The 8,255-nt window shown below is 39.8% G+C and overlaps 1 long non-coding RNA gene across 1 annotated transcript; it reads right to left on the bottom strand.

Annotated features, from left to right (window-relative positions):
- Positions 1-6,880: 6,880 nt before the first annotated feature.
- On the bottom strand, positions 6,881-7,742 carry LOC126999062 (uncharacterized). Its single transcript, XR_007753119.1, has 3 exons — positions 7,332-7,742; positions 7,092-7,271; positions 6,881-7,031 (listed from the first exon to the last, which is right to left on the bottom strand). It is a non-coding gene; the product is annotated as an uncharacterized LOC126999062 (long non-coding RNA).
- Between the last annotated feature and the right edge of the window lie 513 nt (positions 7,743-8,255).

Here is an 8,255-nt window from a genome sequence, read left to right as displayed (position 1 = left end):
TCTTCTTCCTCTTCCTCCTCCTCACCCTCCTTTTCCTCCTCCAACACTTCCTCTTATCTTTTTTTTAATCTTTCGTATTTTTCTTTTTTTTCTTATTTTCTCCCTTTCCTTCTCTTCCTCCTCTTCTTCTTCTTCTTCTTCTTTACTTCCTCCTCCTCCTTTTCCTCTTCTTCCAGCACTCAGTTTATTTTCCTCTATCTCTCTTCTATTTCTATTCCTTTTCTTTTTTCTCATTCTGTGTTTACCATTTCTCTCTCTCTCTCTCTCTCTCTCTCTCTCTCTCTCTCTCTCTCTCTCTCTCTCTCTCTCTCTCTCTCTCTCTCTCTCTCTCTCTCTCTCTCTCTCTCTTTTCTTCCTTTTCCTCTTCCTCCTCCTTGTCTTCCTCCTCTTCCTGCTTTTCCAACACTTAATGCCCAACTTATCTGCTATTTTCCTTTTACTTTTATTCCTTTTCTTTTTTTCCAATGTTAACTTTAGGATTTCTTTCTTATTCTCCTCCTCCTCTTCCTTTTATTTCCTTGCTTCTCCCTCCTCCTCCTCCTCCTGTAACACTCTTAAAATGAGCGATCAATGTTCTGCAGCGAGTAAAAAAGCCAATATGATGTTAGGATTAATCTCAAGAAACTTTGATTATAAATCACCCGAACTTATGAAGAGATTATATTCAGCATTTGTAAGAGCACACCTAGAATACGCCGTTCAGTTCTGGTCACCGAATTCTATCAAAGATCAAGTCTTGCTAGAAAGGATACAGCGACGAGCAACCAAACAAATTCCAGCGCTCCGTAACTTGACGTATGACGAGCGTTTAAAGCGTTTAGATATGTTTTCCTTAAAAAAGCGAAGGGTAAGAGGGGACTTAATTGAAGTGTTCAAAATCCTTAATAGATTCGAAAACATTAACCCAGATAGTCTATTTCAGAGAGACACCAACACAATAACACGCAGCAACGGTATGAAGTTAAAGGGAAACCGATGTAACACATTGGCGCGCAGAAGTTATTTTAATAATAAAGTCGTCGATCACTGGAATAGACTCCCACCGTCAGTACTTAGCGCAGAGTATCAATTGCTTCAAGTCTTCATTGGATAAGTACTTCAGGGATATAAGATTTTACTGACCCTTTACGTATGTTTCAGGCACACTGCAGCACGGCGCCAACCTGACGACTTTGTTAACGATTTCCCCACAGCTTAGGTCACCAGTAGCGTAAGTTAAGGTAGTAATTTCCTCTTATTTCTCTCTTTACTGTAAAATTTCCATGTCCCTTTCTTCCTTAAAGGCACATGGTGTTCTCTTCTAATTATTTCCTGCCGGCACGTTGCCGGAGGGAGAGGTGGGTGGGGAGGAGCCTTCATCTATTCTGTCCTGTCCTGCCACACGTAGATCACTAGTAGTAGCGGTAGTAAACAGACACCCTCGCCATAGACCGACAGGTCTTCTGGTGTCTGTTCTTCCTATGTATTCCTGTGTATTCCTATGTATTCTTTTCCTTCTCCAACACGCAACGCCATTTTTACTTCCCCTTTCTTTCTTTTTATTCAATTTCTCTTTAGCTCATCTTTTTATTCTCTTCTCCTCTTCCTTCTTCTTTTCCTCCTCCTCCTCCTCTTCCTTCACACAGTTTACCTTCCTCTATCTCTCTTCTTTTTTATTCCCATTCTTTTTTTTCTAATTCTGTCTTTCGCATATCTTTCTTTTTTTTCTTTCCTCTTCTTCACTTTTCTCCTCCTCCTCCTTCCTTCTGCTTCTCCTCCTTCTCTTCCAGCACGCAAAGCCAATTTTTCTTCCTCATTCGTCTTTTTTTTTTTTTTCATTGTCTTTTGCTTTTTTTCTCTCTCCTCCTCTTTATCTTCTTTTTTTTCTTCCTCCTCCTCCTCCTCCAGCACGCAACACCATTTTTTCTTCCTTCATCTCCCTTCAATTATTTTTTTTTTAGTACTGAATTTAGTGGGGGGTTTTTTCTCCTCCTCCTCCTCCTCCTCCTCCTCATCCTCCTCCTCGTCGATCACTTATTTTTTCTCTTATTCCGCATTCCTTTTTTTTACTTTATATTCTTTTTTATTTCATTCCTTGTTTTTCTTTTTCTTTTTATACTTCTTTTTTTTTTGTTATCTCGCCTTGCTTCTTTTTCTTCCTCTGTTTTCTCTCCTTTTTATTTAATTTCTATCTTGTTCTTTCTTTTCTTCTTTCTTTTTTTATTCTGCCTTTTGCTTTTCTTTGTTTTTCTCTCCACCTCCTCTTCTTCTTGTTCTTCTTCTTTTTTTCTTCTTTTTCTTTTTCTTATTTTGTTATTTCACATTCCTTCTCTTTCTTTTTTTTCTTTTCTTTTCTTTTCTTTATTGATTGTCTCAGTTTTCTGGAGCTTAATTATTTCCATCGTCTGTGTTATATTTAATTTTCTTTATTTTTAATCTCCTTGTACGTCCATCTAAATCCAACTGAACGTCACTTTGTTTTCTTGTATTATAATTGTTCCTTGATTGTCTCAGTTTTCAGGAGCTAATTAATTTCCATCGTCTGTGCTCTGTTTGATTTCCTTTGTCTTTCATCCTCTCTCGGGGTTACAGAGTTTGAAGGGCCGTATTCTTACACATTTCGGCGCCCAGACACACTCGTTTGACAAGGGTTTCGTATAGTTGTGGGCCTTTCCAGGGGTAGTTTTGTGACTGGCGGTAGTGCGACCCTTCCTCTGTACCGTGAACCTTAAGACACACTCATTAGAACACGCCTGATCTCCTATATGGCCTTTGTAAATAGTTGAAGTGAGTTTAGAGGCGTCTGACAATGCCGATCGTGGATTATAGGGGCTGGTAATTCCTGGTTCCGTCAGTCTGTCTATGCGTCTGTCTGTCTCTTACCTATATACATCAATAACCTAATTAACACACGCCACCAAATTCATAAGGTAACTTCCGTAGCTGAATATCTTAAGCTAGTTTACTGTTGGGGGAAAAAGGTAAATGAAAAACTGATTGAACAAGTAACGACGGTCTTGTAAATAATGACTATAATCTGTCCAATATATATATGTCAGACGATGCATATAGGTCTTCCGAATGGGCGGTTTAATTACGAATAATCTCATGAGCTGCATCAAATCACCCTATTGTTGAGGTTTTAATAGAGCATGCGTATAGATTTTAAGAAGAAGAAAAAAGAAGAAGAAGAAGAAGAAGAAGAAGAAGAAGAAGAAGAAGAAGAAGAAGAAGAAGAAGAAGAAGAAGAAGAAGAAGAAGAAGAAGAAGAAGAAGATGAAGAAAAAGAAAAAGAAGAAGAAGAGGAAGAAGATAAAAAAGAAGAAGAGGAAGATAAAAAAGAAGAAGAGGAAGAGGAAGAAGAAGAAGAAGAAGATCAAGAAGAAAAGGAAGAAGAAGAAGAGGAAGAAGAAAAAGATCAAGAAGAAGAAGAAGAAGAATTAAGAAGATCAAGAAGAAGAAGAAGAAGAAGAAAAAAAAGAACAAGAGAGAAAAATAAATAAATAAACCAGGAAAGAGAAAAAACAAAAAACAAAACAAGAATAACAAGAATAAGTAGATTGGTGTTACTGAAATATGAAGCTTTATTAACATAAGAGTAAATATTTCGTACTAAAGTTGACCCTAAGAGCAAACCAATCTCTTCAACAACACTAATAACCCGTCCTCAAGCCCTATCTCATGTATATATAAGCCAAGTCATTGTGAAGTATGAGGATTTTTTTTAGAATACGTGTAAATATTTCGTACTGGAGTCTACCCTAAGAATGTACCGTTTTCTTTGACACTACTAGCTCGACTTTCATCTCTAACTCATGTATTAGGAAGGGCTATGCATACTCCTTTATAGATACACAAGAGAGAGGGAGGACATCACGTAGCATTAAAGTGTGTGAAAGACCTTTAGAGAGCGGGGCAGACCAAAGACCTCAGACCAAAGACCATAACCTTAGTCTTAACTCATGTATAAAGAAGTACTGCCTTCTTCTGTCAATATATATATAAAAGAGGAGAGCATAACCAGGTATTAAAGTGTATGAAAGACCTGTAGAGAGCGGAACAGACCAAATGCCTCAACTCGTGTATAAAGGATGAGAGAAATAGAATAAAAGAAGTTGCAGGAAGGAAAATAAAGAGGAGAATGATGGAGATATTGAAAGAGAGAAGTTACGAGGAAAAATAAAGTTGGAAAAAAGAGGAAAAAAGAGTAACTGTTAACATATACAAAAGAGGAGAACATAACCTTTAGTGAGCGAGTACAAAGACCTAAGACCGAGACCACAATTTTCCTTTTTTTTCATCTCTTTTTCATCTCCTTAACCTCCCAGCATCCCAATTTTACATCTTACATCCTTGCAGCATCCCTGTTTGATCTCCTCTTCTTCCAATCATCCTTATTTCATCCCCACCCTTATTTTCTACAACTCTTTTTCATCTCCTCAATCTCCCAGCATCTCTATTTTCATCTTCCATCCTTCCAGCATCCCTGTTTGACCTCCTCTTCTTCCAATCATACTTATTTCATCCCAGCCTTATTTTCTACAACTCTTTTTCATCTCCTCAATCTCCCAGCATCTCTATTTTCATCTTCCATCCTTCCAGCATCCCTGTCTGACCTCCTCTTTTTCTATCATCTTTATTTCATCCCCTCTTCTCTATCTTTTACATCTCTTCAACCTCCTAACATATCTATTTTCATCTTATATCCTTCCAGCATCCCTGTTCGACTTCCTCTTCTTCCTATCATCTTTATTTAATCCCCTCTTCTCTATCTTTTAGAACTCTATTTCATCTCCTCAACCTCCTAACATATCTATTTTCATCTATCCATCTTTCCAGCATCCCTGTTTGACCTCCTCTTCTTCTTCTTCCTAGTATCGTTTTATAATTTCTTCATCTCCTTTTCTTTAACATCTCTATTCAGTATCTCACACTTTACAACATCTCATATTCTACTCTCCTAGTCTTTCATCATCTCTGTTATCATCTCCTAACCTTCCAGCATCCCTGTTTCACCTCTTCTTCTTCTTTTCAGAATCCTTTCATTCCTTTCTTCATCTCCTGTACTTTTAAATCCCTATTCAATATCTCAAACTTCCCATCATCTCTCTTCATCTATCTTAGCCCCCCAGCATCCCTGTTCCACCTCTTCTTCTTCTTCCTAGCTTTCTTTCATAATTTTTTCATTTCCTTCACTTGTACATCTCTATTCAGTATCTTTCAGTATCTTTCAGCATCCCTTCTCTCCTCTCCTCATCCACAATCTCTCTACTCCTCTTCCTGGCATCATCATTTAATCTCTTCTTCTTTTCTTACATCCCTATTTCATTTCCTTATTCCCTCAGCATCACTATCTTCATCTCGCAGCCCTCCAGCATCCCTAGTCTAACCTCTTCTTTTAAGCATTCTTCTTTTATAATTTTCTTCTTTTAGTTCCTTATTTCATCTCCTCAGCCTCCCAGCATCCCTATTTCTGTCATGTCTTGCAGCCTTCCTTCATCCCTAGTCTAACCTCCTCCTCTTTTTAGTATTCTTCTTTTATCTTTTTCTTCTAGTTACTTATTTCATCTCCTCAGCCTACCAGCATCCATATTTCTGTCATGTCTTGCAGCCTTCCTTCATCCCTAGTCTAACCTCCCCTTCTTTTTAGTATTCTTCTTTTGTCATTTTCTTCTTTTACATTCTAATTTCATCTCCTCAGCCTCCCAGCATCTTTATTCTTCTCTTCTATCCTTCCAGCATCACTAGTCTAACCTCTTCTTAGCATACTCATTTTGTAATTTTCATCTTTCATATCCAAACTTCATCTCCTCAGCCTCCCAGCATCCCTATACATCTTTCCTTCCGTATCGTCACCCAGCATTCCTAGTTTAACCTCTTCTTTTCAGCTTCCATATTTTTCATCCTTATTTGATCTCTGTTTTATATATTCTTACGTCTCTGTTTCTTCCTTTAAGCCTCAGAGCAACCATGCACTCGTATTTATAGTTGATTAATTGACTAGCCCGCTCTCTCTCTCTCTCTCTCTCTCTCTCTCTCTCTCTCTCTCTCTCTCTCTCTCTCTCTCTCTCTCTCTCTCTCTCTCTCTCTCTCTCTCTCTCTCTCTCTCTCTCTCTCTCTCTCTCTCCCCATCACCTCTTTTTCCCTCCTTCACTGTTCTCCGTCTTTTGAAGTCACCTTTTTTCTCTCTCCCCTTCCCTCCCTTCCTCTCCCTCCCTCCCTCCCTCCCTCCCTCCTTCTCCCCCTCACGCCCATCAATATGAATATCACAGGATCAATTTGGATGATTACTCCTCCGTTAGGGGAGAGAACTTTCCTCCATCCCTCCCTTCTCTCCCTCTCTCCCTACCTCTCTCTCTCTCCCTCGCTCCCTCTCCCTCTCTCTCTCTTTCCCTCCCTCATCAACACCTCGCTTCAGACATCCTGCGCTCTCTCTCTCTCTCTCTCTCTCTCTCTCTCTCTCTCTCTCTCTCTCTCTCTCTCTCTCTCTCTCTCTCTCTCTCTCTCTCTCTCTCTCTCTCTCTCTCTCTCTCTCTCTCTCTCTCTCTCTCTCTCTCTCTTTCTCTCTCTCCTTTCTCCTCCTCTTCCTCCTCCTCTCTCCTCCTCCTCCTCCTCCTCCTCCTCCTCCTCCTCTTCCTCCTCCTCCTCCTCTTTGCTCCCCTCTCCCTTTCTCTCCCCTCAAGACACAACACCTCCATTAGAGAGAGAGAGAGAGAGAGAGAGAGAGAGCATTCACTCCATCGATTCGGAGTAACGTTTTAGAGATATTTCGAAAAGCCGGATTTTATTTTCTATTTTATTTATATTTTATTTCATTTTATCTTATTTCTTTATTTTTGGTTTAGTTGACAATAATTTTTCCTTTTCATTCTTTTATTTATATTATTTTCATGAGATTCAACCTTTCCCAGCATCCACCAATGAGATTCAACCTTTCCCAGCATCCACCAATGAGATTCAACCTTTCCCAGCATCCACCAGTGAGATTCAACCTTTCCCAGCATCCACCATTGAGATTCAACCTTTCCCAGCATCCACCAGTGAGATTCAACCTTTCCCAGCATCCACCAGTGAGATTCAACATTTCCCAGCATCCACCAATGAGATTCAACCTTTCCCAGCATCCACCAGTGAGATTCAACCTTTCCCAGCATCCACCAGTGAGATTCAACCTTTCCCAGCATCCACCAATGAGATTCAACCTTTCCCAGCATCCACCAGTGAGATTTAACCTTTCCCAGCATCCACCATTGAGATTCAACCTTTCCCAGCATCCACCAGTGAGATTCAACCTTTCCCAGCATCCACCAATGAGATTCAATCTTTCCCAGCATCCACCAGTGAGATTCAACCTTTCCCAGCATCCACCATTGAGATTCAACCTTTCCCAGCATCCACCAATGAGATTCAACCTTTCCCAGCATCCACCAGTAAGATGAATACCTTTTTGTGACTCGTCTATATTTAGTGGGATTTCTTTATTAAGTATTTTGAGTCAGGGCCAGTGTAACATCCGGGTTGCCTGAGTTTACCTCTCCCAGGTTTCCTCAGATACACAATTTGTTATAGACCAGCCCGAAAGGGAGGATGAACAGCTGGGTGAACTGCCCGCCAAAATATAAATCTCTATTCAATATCGCAAGCTTCCCATCATCTCTCTCTTCATCTATCTTAGCCCCCCAGCATCCCTGTTCCACCTCTTCTTCTTCTTCTTCTTCTTCTCAGCATCCTTTCATAATTTCTTCATCTCCTTTGCTTTTAAATCTCTATTCAATATCTCAAACTTCCCATCTTCATCTATATTCAATATCTCAAACTCCCCATCATCTCTCTCTTCATCTATCTTAGCCTTCCACCATCCCTGTTTCACCTCTTCTTTTTCATCCTAGCATCCTTTCGTAATTTCTTCGTCTCCTTTTCTTTTACGTTTCAATTCAATATCTCAATTATCTTATCTCTAATTCTTCAACCCTTTCATAATTTCCTTATCTCCTCTGCTTCTACGTTTCAATTCAATATATCAATTATTTTGTCTCTAATTCTTCAACCAGCCTTTCAGCATCCCTTCTCTCCTCTCCTCATCCACGATCTCTCTATTCTTCTTCCTGGCATCATAATTTAATCACTTATTCTTTTCTTACATCCATACTTCATCTCCTTATCCCCTCAGCATCACTATCTTCAGCTCGCAGCCTTCCAGCATCCCTACCTTACGTCTTCTTTCCCTAGTATCTGCCCGGGCCGGAATGCAAACCCGGGCTTGCGGATTCGTAGCT

The sequence above is a fragment of the Eriocheir sinensis genome, chromosome 15, assembly GCF_024679095.1.
Source record: "Eriocheir sinensis breed Jianghai 21 chromosome 15, ASM2467909v1, whole genome shotgun sequence".
NCBI lineage: Eukaryota > Metazoa > Arthropoda > Malacostraca > Decapoda > Varunidae > Eriocheir > Eriocheir sinensis.
This window is presented reverse-complemented; position numbering and strand designations above follow the sequence as displayed.